The sequence below is a fragment of the Trichechus manatus genome, unplaced genomic scaffold (genome assembly GCF_000243295.1).
Source record: "Trichechus manatus latirostris isolate Lorelei unplaced genomic scaffold, TriManLat1.0 scaffold00093, whole genome shotgun sequence".
Lineage (NCBI taxonomy): Eukaryota > Metazoa > Chordata > Mammalia > Sirenia > Trichechidae > Trichechus > Trichechus manatus.
The window spans coordinates 5958483-5970809 of record NW_004444029.1 but is presented as its reverse complement, the minus strand read 5'-3'; the positions used below and the strand labels follow the sequence as shown (position 1 = coordinate 5970809).

General features: G+C 46.1%; 1 pseudogene; it reads left to right on the top strand.

The window, feature by feature from the left end:
• The first annotated feature begins 8391 nt into the window (after positions 1-8391).
• Positions 8392-9658, top strand: LOC101341930 (T-cell receptor beta chain V region CTL-L17-like; annotated as a pseudogene).
• Positions 9659-12327: the final 2669 nt, after the last annotated feature.

Here is a 12327-nt window from a genome sequence, read left to right as displayed (position 1 = left end):
ATATGTGTGTGTCCTGAGCTGTGACCCAGTAAGAAGATGGTCTCCTCTACCTCATTCCACATGGAACACAGTCATGACGTTCTCCCAAACCAGGGCTAAGTAACTAGAGGGCTTCCCAGGGCCACAGAAGATTCAGCCAAGAAAACAGAAGCCCACCAGGAATTGAAGGCGGGGTGGGAGCTAATACAGGGAATTGGCACTCTCAAAACATAGGAAGGGCTGGGAAGCGAGGGCCTGGGGAGGCTGCAGCCTGCTCTCAGTCCTACCACTAACGATCAGAAATCTGAAGTTTGCTAGAGTTACCCAGGTCAGGAGCCGGAGAAAACAGCTGAGGGTCAGAGTGGACCTGCAGCCATCTTGTGGGCGATTCACAAGGAAGTGTCCAGAGGCCACTGCAAAGCACCTCTTCTGCTATGTATGAAATGACTTTCTTCTGTCTGTCAAATATTCCCCAGTGTAGCTTATTGGAAGAAGCTCAACTGTTTCCAGAAACGTGCAGTCAGAGGACTCTGGGAAATGAAAAGTTAAGGCTTCTAGCTCTTACAATAAAGATGAGAGTATTAGAAGACATTTAAGAGTAACTGGATCCCTGGTGGGACAGTGGTTAAGAGCTCAACTGTTAACCAAAATGTCGGCAGTTCGAATCCACCAGCAGCTCCTTGAGGCAGTTCTACTCTGTCCTATAGGGTTTTCATGAGTCAGAATCAATTAAAAAGCAACGGGTTTTTTTTGTTGTTGTTGTTGGTTTGTTTGTTTTTTTCTTGGTGCCAAGAGGAATCCCTGGTGGTGCAGTGATTAAGCACTCACCTGCTAACTGAAAGATCAGAGGTTCGAACCTACCCATCTGCTCAGCAGGAGAAAGATGCAGCAGTCTACTTCTGTAAAAATTACAGCCTTGGAAACCCTATGGGGCAGGTCTACCCTGTCCTACAGGGTCTCTGTGGGTTTTCTGGGTGCCAAGACCATACTTAGCACCTCCGGCTACCAGACCAGAAAACGTAAGGCATGAGAGTAAATTTTTGTTTGCTGCCCTCTTGTTCATAAAAATATGTTGCAGTTTGTAAGATAGTTGTTACTCAGTTAATTTCTGGAATACCTACTATGCAAAAAAAAAAAATCCTTGGACTATGGAAAACAAGACTCAATTTTAAAAATTGCACTTCTTATTTTTAAGAACAGAGCTGCTGGCTGATTCAAATGGTTAAGCACTCGGCTACTGAACAAAATTTTGGCAGTTCAAACCCACCTAGAGGCACTACAGAATTTAGTCCTGTCATTCTGCCTCCATAAAGCTTACAGTCAAGAAAACCATACAGATGAGTAGTGTCTGGGGTCTTAAAAGCTTGTGAGCAGCTATCTAAGATACTCTACTGGTCCCACACCATCTGCAGCAAGGGAGAATGAAGAAAACCAAAGACACAAGGGAAAGATCAGTCCAAAGGGCTAATGGACCACAACTACCACAGCCTCCACAAGACTGAGTCCAGCACAGACAGATGGTACCCAGCTACCACCATCAACTGCTCTGACAGGGAACAAAATAGAGGGTCCTGGGCAGAGCTGGAGAAAAATGTGGAACAAAATTCAGACTCACACAAAAAGACCAGACTTACTGTTCTGACAGAGAATGGAGAAACTGAGAGTATGGCCCTGGACACCCTTTTAACTCAGTACTGATGTCACTCCTGAGGTTCACCCTTCAGCCAAAGATTAGACAGGCCCATAAAACAAACAATAATAAATGCAGCTCAACCATGTATATGAGGCTAAATGGGCACACTAGCCCAGGGGCAAAGATGAGAAGACAGTAGGGGACAGGAAAGCTGGACAAACAGAAATGGGGAATCCAAGTTTGAGAAGGGGGGAGTATTGACAGGTTGTGGGGTTGGCAACCAATGTCACAAAACAGTATATGTATTAATTGTTTCATAAGAAAATAATTTGTTCCCTAAACCTTCATCTGAAGCACAATAATAAAAGAAAAAAAAAAAAAAGAAAAGGAAAGAAAACCCTATGGAGCAGTTCTGCTCTAACACAGGTGGTCTCCATGAGTCAGAATCAATTCAGTGGCAGCTAACAACAGCAACACAACATGGTAAGACATTGAAGAAGATGACTTGAGATCCAACCATCTCCCTTTTGCGAACATTACATTTAGATATGAGGTCACAGAAACAGCGCTGACTGAGCGATGGCCTGTATATGAAACTGTAACACGCGCTGCTGTTGACTACACGTAAGTTCTGAGTTACAGCAAGCTTCTGACTCAGCTGATACGCTTCTGTTTGATGGGGACAAGACCTTCAGAATGGAGACAGAGAGTTTCCCTGTGACCCAAGAGGCTCTCTGTGAATATCTCATTCACATCTCGAAAGATCCTCTTTTCCTCAAGGACAGCACAGTCGCAAGGACTCAGGCAGCCCAGTCCCCTCAACCTCATCCCAAACAAGGGAGGACCTGGCCCACAAGAGCACAGGGGGGCCACGTGTGGAGGGCGGCTCTGTGAACTGCTGGAGACAGCGCAACGAGTCTTCACCTCTGAAAACTTGCTGACTGTCAGGCCGGCTCTTTTAACGGAGGGTTCGCTTTAGGCTAACACCAGTGATCCAGAGTCTGGGTGAGGAGGAAAATAGGTAAAACTTTCCTGGAGGAGACTTTTGAACAGACAAGTCATAAAAGTCACCAGGGTGGCCATGAGGATCCTCCCTACACTCCAGAAATATCAGGAAAGAGTAAAAATAGTTTGTTGCTGTTAGTTGCCAATGAATTGTCTCCAACACGTGGCGACCCCAAGTGTGCAGAGTAGACTGGTCCACAGGGGATTCCAGGCCTTGACCTTTCACAAGCAAATCACCAGGCTTTTCTTATGAGATGCCTCTGGGTGGATTTGAATGATCAAACTTTCAGCTAGTAGTCAAGTGCTTAATCCTTTGCACCACTCAGGGACTTCAGAAACAACACTAATGAGGAATTGTATCATAGTGGCAATAAAATACACACAGAGGAACAAATTTCCTCCCAGAAGTCAGGGACAGGGCATATACGCAGATAAACTTCTTTACAAACAGAGTTACAAATGCTCCCATTCTGAGCTTCTGGGCCGTGCAGCTATGATTGACTGGTTCCTGTGGGGAGTGGCATGGCTGCCAAGTTCTATGGCCCAAGCACCTGTGGAGACAGTGACATCATGAGCGTCTCCACAGAGGGTCCACTTCCCATGACAGAGTCAGGAGACACAGATTCTGCCTGTGCTGGGATGGTGTCCTTGCTCCTCTTCCTGTGGCCTTCTGTGTCCTGTGGGCAGGTGAGTCCTGGTCACAGACGCACCTCCTTCCCTGGGACTCCCATGGCCTCAATACAAGCCCTTCTCCTGGGACCAGAACATCACCCTCCGCTGCTCTCTGTTACAGGGCACAAGGATGCTGGCATCACCCAGACCCCGAGGCACAAAGTCACAAGAACAGGAGGGAATGTGACCCTGCAATGCTCCCAGGACTTGAACCACGACAACGTGTACTGGTACCAACAAGACCCCGGGCTGGGGCTGCTGCTGATCCACTACTCAGTGGATGTTTGTGTTACTGACAAAGGTGACATCCCTGATGGATACAGTGTCTCCATATCAAACACGGAGCGCTTCCCCCTCACGCTGGGGTCGGCTGTCCGCTTGCAGACAGCTGTGTATTTCTGCACCAGCAGTGTCCCCACAGTGCTGCACGGCCTCCTCAGCCCTGCACAGAAAAGGCAGCTAGAGGGGCTGAGGTTTCCCTGTGCTCACGAGCCCTGTCCCTGGGAAGGCCACCTCCAGAAGCCCTGACCTACATGGGGCCTTCAGTGTGCAGGGTTCCCCATGAAGTCCCAGCCTCACTAGAGGTCACCTCACGCCCTGGCCTGCAGGATTTCTCTGCTGCAGGAAGGGAAATGCATCTTCCCGTGAGATGCAGGGAGATGCCCTTGAGAACCCCAGAGCCAGTATGCTCTCCCCTCCCCTCCCCTCCCTGCACAGAGAGTGTGCTGATGAAAAAATTGATGACTTAGGTTGGTCTAGCTTACACCCTTACAAGGAATTTTTTAATGGAAGTAGTATATATTCAAATTGGGGGCACCTCCCGGGGTTGGCACTTTATTATTGGCGAGTCATTATGATGCCATTTTATCTTGCTTTTGTCTTAGTTTCTTAGTGCTGCTGAACAGAATTACCACAAGTGGGTGGCTTTAATGAACAGAAATTTATTTTGTCACAACTCAGGAGTCTAGAGTCAGAATTCAAGGCACTGGCTCTCAGGGAAGGCTGTGTCTGTGGGCTCTGGGGAGGATCCTCTAGCCGGCCATCCTCGGGGTTCCCGGGCTTGTAGACGGGTCTTCCTCCATCCTCTTCAGAGAGTGTTGTTCTTCCCCTGTGTCTGCCTTCTTCTCTGCCTAATCTGCTCTTTCATATCTCAAAAGCAATTGGTTTCAAACATACTCTACACTGACCTGGCCTCCTTAACATAACAAAGAAAACCTTATTCCCAAATGGGATTACATCTACTGGTATAGGGGTTTGGATTTATAACACATATTTTGGGAGGACACAGTTCAACTCATAACACTGTTGAACCTCTGTTGTGTCACAATGGGCAATGTGGCAGGATGGACTGGGGGCACAGGGGAATAGAGAGCTAGTTCTCAGGTGTCAGCTACTGTGGCCTCAGAGTTAATCAATCTACTCTTGTAAACCATTTCATGTTCTCTGGGGCCTAACCTAATTGCCCCGTGGTGGTCCCAGGAGTAAATCCAAAGAAGTAGTAGTTGATATTGAGGGAGATGCCTCGAAAAGGTGGGACAAGAACCTTCCCAACAGGCTACTCATCTCTTTCTGTTTGTAGGCATAATGGTTAGGTCCAAGGTGTTAAGAGAACCCAAATCCTGAGAATCTGAGGGGAAAACGCTTGTTCTCAACTCCTTCTTGGTATGGGGGGGGGGTTCTCTGGAGCAACGTCCTTGCCCACTTGCTTCCCCTCACTCTCCCCCATGGTAGGAGAGTGGGGTCATTTGATTAGTGATTTTAAAAGGACAAGGCATGCTCAGTTCCAGCCTCCTGCTTCTGTCTTTGTACTTGTCTGCCTGAGGAACAGATGCTTTCTATTCTCCTCCCTCTGATTATAGCAAACTTAGTGAGCAGACTCTCTATTCAGTGGGGATGCCTGGACGCTTGGGGACGGCTGGTCGGGGGTGAGTAAATTCAATTCAGGAGTGTTCCTGCCTGCTGGCCCCTTAGCTCACCCTGCAGCCCCAGCTTTACCAGGACCAAAGCTGACATTCTGATTCAGTACCTCTCTCTCAGATGTTCAGAAACCCTGGTGGCGTAGTGGTTAAGTGCTACATCTGCTAACCAAAATGTTGGCAGTTCAAATCCAGCAGGTGTTCCTTGGAAACCCTGTGGGGCAGTTCCACTCTGTCCTATAGGATTGCTATGAGTCAGAATCAGTTCAACTGCAACAGGTTTTGGCTGGATTCTCTCAGGTGTTCAGTTGTAGAAAGAGGGGGTATTATTTTTGAATATCTATAACACCAACTATAACACTAATTGCACCTCTAACAGTGTAACACAGCTTGATTCACTTTGGGGCTGAACCAACGGCTGACTTCTAGTGGCTCTGCCCCGCTGACCACTAGGAGGCACTGTGGTTCCACTGCCCTACAATGGTTCCTTGGAGGGGCTGAGACAACTGCCTGGAAGTCAGGGCTCAGAAAAGCTCAGGCATGGTCTCTGAATCCTGAGCTCCACTGGCAGACACTGAGCAAGTATTGGAGAGGGGAGGGGAGGCCCTAAGATTTCTTCCCTTGTTGTATAAATGGCAATGCAACTCCTGCAAGTTCAACCCCCCCAAAGAACTCTTGCTCCCTCTCTGCTCCCACTTCCCTGGAGGGAGCTCCCTAGGCCTTGTATATTGGCAAGCACAGTGATGTCACTACCAGGCCACACCTTACAGGGCCAAGGAGACATGGTTGGCCCTCCTCCTTTTGCTCAGACTTAGACGCTCCCTCATCTGGAGCTGTCCTAGTTTTCACAGTGGCCCTGCCATGGGCTCCAGGATGCTCCACTGGGTGTCCTTTGTCTCTGGCGAGCCAGTGAGTCCTCAGGGATTTGAGCATCTCCACCCACCCTTTCCCAGTCGTCACTCCTGCCCACTTTGTCTTGGACTCTGGGTTTTTGTCTCCTCCATGGGACATGCAGTGACTGGAGCTGCTCGGCTCCCCAGGCACAGGGTCACTCTAAGATGTAACCCAAATCCTAAACATCTTGTCTGGTACCGGCCTGCTGAGGGGCAAGGAATGGATTTTCTGGTTTACTTTCTGAAGGCAGACACACAGGATGACTAGGGATGCCCAGCCCCATTCTCAGTGGAGAGGACTGAAGGAACATAGTCCACTCTGCAGATCCAGCCTCGGAGCTGCAGGACTAGTGTGTACTTCTGTGACAGTAGTTAAGACACAGTGCTTAAGAGTAGTGTCTCTCCTACGCAAAAACCACCCCTTTCTCCCCTCTCCTCTCAGCTCAGAGCAGCCTGAATAGGAACCTTTCCCTGTGCCTCCTCCCCAGGGGAGCATAGAGAAAAACCAGAATTTATTCTTGACGTCCAAGAGTATCTCAAGAAAATGTGTGTGGAATGTTTGTGACTTGGGCCTTTCCCAGGTTCCTTACAAGAGCTCAATCTGTCCTATTTTTTTAGCGTGTGTGTGTTGTTCTTTTGCAAATGATACGCACTCGACTTAGTAACTTAAATGTTGATGGTTTGAACCCACCCAGTGGCTCTGCAGAAAAAGGGCTGGAGATATAATTCTGTAAAAATTACAGCCAAGAAAACCCAATGAGGCAGTTCTATTCTGTCACATGGGGTCTCCATGCATTGGAATCGACTCCACAGCAATGGGTTTGTTTTTGTGTGTTTATCCTGGTGTAACTCCAAAAAGCTTCTGGTGGGAACTCGGACTGCAATTACCTCCTCATAGCTCTTCTATTAGTAAGATTAAGCAAGTCTCCCTGATGGGAATAAAAATGAATAAAAATCTATTTCTTACTGGTTTGAAGGATGCTTGATGATGATAATGGTGGTGATGGTGATGTTGGTGGTTATTTTTAAGTTACCTCTGTATAGAATATATTCATTTCCAACTTCTTTTAAAAGTCCCATATTTTAGTGGGAGAGCCAGGTCCATTATAAGAGATTAAAGCTAATCTCTCTTTCTCCATAAGGTTTATTTATTTATTTTTTTTAGTGTAAGTAGCACAGGTTGCTTATAAAATGTGGGCTGTACTACAGACTCCCAATAAGACGGTGTTTTAGAAAGAAGTAAGAAGAAAGGCTATGGTTACAGAAGGGGAGAAGAAAACCCATGCCATAGGAAGCCTAAAATAATATGTAAATATACATTTATAAATAAATATACAAATACACATTTATAAATAAATATACAAATACACATTTGTAAATAAATATACAAATACACATTTATAAATAAATATATATATAAAATGAATATCAGGCGTGTTTAGGAGAGTATTCTAGTCTGTTTCCTCAAACGTCTGAAGAGACTCAGCATGGTAACAGGAAAAGCAGGAGTACTTACAGTGAGTACTGTGTACTCAGACTGAAATAAACAAAGGAAGGAACTAGAAGACTTAATCACCCCAGTCAACTGGTGTGGTGGTCTGAGGACACAGATCTGGTAGCAGAATGAGTAACTGGATGAATTTCTAAGCCTCACTGTACTGCATTGTAGTGCACCAAATTCCTTTGGCCAGTGTAGGAAGGAACCTTCTAGGGAGTTTCCCACTGGCCACAAGGAGGCATCATGCTGCCACTAATAGCCAAAAGTTGTAGAGAATTTCTTGACACTCTCTAAAAAGTGGACATAGGGGAATCCCTTGGCTGGGAGGCTGTATTAGGGTGGAGATAGTTTGCAGATGGAGTTCCTGGGTAATGCTAAAGGTTGAAGCACTCAGCTGTTAACTGAAAGGTCCACCCAGAGTCATCTTGGAAGAAAGGCCTGGTGATCTGCTTCCAAAAAAATCAGTCATTGAAAACCCTATGGAGTACAGTTGTACTCTACACACATGGGGTCGCCATGAGTCGAAGTCAACTTGACAGTACCTGTTAGTTTGTACACCAGTCATCCATCTGTGACGTGGGTATAAGATGCAAAATCACTATCTCAGCAGGTTTGTAAAGCTGTGCTTGTATAGAGGGATCTCTGAGGCACTCTATAGCAAAAAGAAGAAAAAACAAACAAGAAAGAAATATTGCCATCGAGTTGATTGCAACTCATAGTGACCCGACGTGACAGGGTGGAACTGACCCATAGGGTTTCCTAGGTTGTAAATCTTTATGGAGGCAGACTGCAGCATCTTTCTCCCACAGAGCAGCTGGTGGATTTGAACCACTGACTTTTCAGTTAGCAGCTGAGCTCTTAACCACTGTGCCACCAGAGCTCCTTAAGCCACTGAGCCACCCTGTAGGGTGTGAGAAAAAGAGGGTTGGGTGGAGAGATCAGGAAGGGCATAGAGCGGGGGCAAATAAGGGAACGCCAGACTCAAAGAAGCAGTAAATGCTTTAGGGGATAAACTGCTGCTCTGTGCCTGACCCAGCCACGCCCAGACTCGCTGCCAAGCAGGAAGCTGGGTTTAATAACATAGAGAGGGGTGAACCTCGCCCTGTGACATCAGCAGCAGGTCTATCACCACAGGCAAATCTACCTACCTGGGACCAGACACTCTGAACTGCTACCTCTCGACCAAGAGATCAGAGCCTGGAACAGACGTCCCACTCCCGCTCTAGTCTTGCCATGGGTCCCAGGCTTCTCCCCTGCCTGGTTCTTTGCCTCCTGGAACCAGGTGAGTCCTGGGCAGAAAGGATGTCTTTGACAAAGGCTCTCTTGTCCCAAGTTAGATGTCCCTGAGTGGGGCACCTGGTTTACACACTTGGCTGCTAAGTGAAAGGTTGGAGGCTCAAGTTCACCCAGAAGGGCCTTGTAAGAGAGGCCTAGCAATCCACTTCTGAAAATCAGCCATTGAAAGCCGAATGGTGCCCAGTTCTACTCTGACACAGGTGGGGTTGTCATGAGTCAGAGCCAACTCAACAGCAGCTGGACTGGACCTCAGTTCTATGACTTTCTTTCATGGCAGCAACATCCGCATCTTTCTGACTCTAAGTTTCCCTTCTCTCTCTGCAGGTCCCATGGGTGCCATGGTCACCCAGAGCCCCAAATACCAGGTTACCAAGGTGGGAAAATTGGTATCCCTGAGGTGTTCTCAAAGTTTGAATCATAATACCATGTACTGGTACCAGCAGAAGCAGAGCCAAGCTCCAAAGCTGCTGTTCTATTACTACAATAGAGACTTAATAAGGAAACAGACACCTCTGATAACTTTCAACCCAGCCGGCCCAACACTTCCTTCTGTGGTCTTGACATCCGTTCGCCAGTCATGGGGGACTCGGCCTTGTACCTGTGTGCCAGCAGTAGAGACACAGAGGTGCGGCCTTGCCTCTCCTCTGCTCATAAACCTCCCGTTCCCCAGATCCAAGATCCTTCTCTAGGACCCATCCTCCTTCATACAGCAACAACAGGAAGTGGGTTTATAGCTGCCATGATCTCATCTGTAGGCAGGAGCTAGGCATAAATCTGCAAAACCGATTGTCAGTTATGCCGAGAGTGGAAAAGTGGCTACAATCCCCTGACGTTCAGTTTGTGGTAGTTTCCTCAATTCAGTTTGTGATATTTTCCCAGGATCAACTTCATCACCCACTCTTTTTTGAACCATTGAATTAAAGTTAAATGCGTTCTGTCCTCTTCAGCAGACAAATAGAAACTTCTTTCTTTCTTTTTTCAATGTTTGTTTAAATCTAATCTAAATCAAAAAAATCAAACCCATCACCCTCGAGTGGATTTTTGACTCATAGTGACTCTACAGGACAGAGTAGAACTGCCCTATAGGGTTTCCAAAGAGCAGCTGGCGAATTTGAACCTCCAGCCTCTTTGGTTAGCAGACAAGGTCTTAACCACTGTGCCACTAAGGCTCCTTAATCTAAGAGGTTTAGAAATACAAGAGGCATTATGTGAAGGATTAGGGCAACCCAAAGCACATGAACGTGATTGTCTGGCATTTAATCAACTCTTATACTATTTAGAATGCCAGGAGAATTCACATGTTTTCAGTACAGATCTGGGGTGACTTCCATCCCAGAATGAAAGTAGATATACTCCCTAAATAAAAATCTTACAGGGGGAACACATCTTAGAAAAAAAAGCACTACATGAAAGTGCTTGTATCTGGAGTTGGAGGTGCTATTGGAATGGCCAAATGAAAACCCTAAATAGTAAAAGAAATCAGACTGGAAAGAGAGTATGTATGGAGATGTATAAGATGGGTTATCTGTACGGAAGAGGATGATAAATCCTGAAATACATGAGAGCTCCAGGGACAGTCGAAAAGGAAGGTCACAGGAGTGAGGGAGATGCGCTTCCCCTGGCTGAGCTAAAAGGGACACCTTGTGCACTGTCATAGGGGAGTGTGATGTCTTATACTTTATTCTGGGGTGAGAATGGTATTCTGAATTAAGGCAAAAACCAGAAAGACTGATAAGGTTATATTGCTAAAAATGTAAAATCCTGCACATTAAAACAGTACAGTAACCTAGAAAAATATTTCAAGGATAGTACGAAAGAGATTTTTATAAATTCTTAACGTGCGTTTTAATCATAGTAATGATAGCTATTGTTCTCTAAGCACTCACTACAAGTAGACACTAAGGTTGTTTTCTTTTTTAACATATAAGATTTTGTAAGGAAATAAAGAAGGAAAGAAGATAGGCAGAAAGGAAAGAAGAAAAGAAGGAAGGGAGGGAGGGAGGAATGGAGGGAAGACAGAGGTTAAAGTTTGGAGAGGCCAAGACATCTAGAATTTATGAGGAAGACTACCAGAGAGTAGGAAGAAGCCACACAAAGAAAGAACTCCAGACACTGCATAAAGCTCTCTGCGTAGGGATTGTGTAGGGAAAATTTAAAAAGCATTTGAGAAGAACCTAGATAACACTCACCAGTGCCCCCAGAAGGGTCATGCTTTTGTAGTGGGGCAAAAGTATCCTAGAGCAGGAGTTGACACATACAGCCCACAGATTGGACACCTATTTCTGTAAAGAAGTTTTACTGAGGGTAGAAACACTCCCAAAATGGTGGCACAAGGAACTCCACAGACTTTCTCTCTGGTGTATTAACCATTTCTGGTGAAAACACACTATTTAAGATCCCTGGAAATTTTCCCAGGCACATACAGCAAATGGAGACACTTTCATTCAAGAAAACGTACTATATCTTGGTAAGAACAGTGAGTCTGTGGCGTTTGAGCTTTGACATTCCTCCCCACCTCTGTGTGACAAAAGTTCTACCTGAGGTGGGTCAAGAACTTGGAGCCCCCCCCCCATCTAGGGCCACAGTTTCTCCCTAGAGGGGCAGATTGCTAGTATTTCGCACCCTCAACCCTGGTTCTGTGTCACAGATATGTATTTCAGACAAGCACAGCCAACAGGTCTGGGATCCCTTCTTCCATCCAGCACCCACTTGTAAGGTGGAGGCTCTGCCCGAGGCACAACAGTCCAAGATTACTGGGCCTAGTCTTCCTCATCCAGCTTGTTCATTTTGTGGAGATTCCACTTAGGGAGAGGTAGACCAAGCAAACTAGTGGCAGGCACACCTCCACCCAGTAACCCACTCATGGAGCAGTGTATACTTGCAGGATATTCAAAGAGAACCCAGCCAAAATCTCTATCATCTCTGAAGGGGTAGGGGTCAGGGAGACTGCATCATGCCAAGCCATGCCCTCTGAGGAGTGACACATCACAGACTGCACACAGCAGAGGAAATGGGCTGCTTCAGTCAAGTCACTAATCGAAAGCACAAACAAATAAACAAGATGGATGGTGAAGCAGAGTAATCAGTACACAGAGCCACTGCAATACTTTACACAAATTGTTTAGATGTATTCAGAGTACTGAAGGAAAGAAAAAAAACAAACATGTCAACCAAGACTCTTATACCCAGCAAAAGTATCACTCAAAAAATGAAGGTGAAGCAAAGGCATACTCAATAAACACAAGCTGAGAGAATTTTTTGCTATCCCACACACCTTACCAAAAATATTAAAGGGGGGTTTTCGAGCTGAAAGCAAGTGATATCAGTGACATCTGCCATGTGATTTAACCCTACTAAAGAAACAAAGATCACCAGGAAAGGTGATTATGTAGGTAATTACAGTAGACAGTATAATTGCTTGTTCCCTCTCTTTTT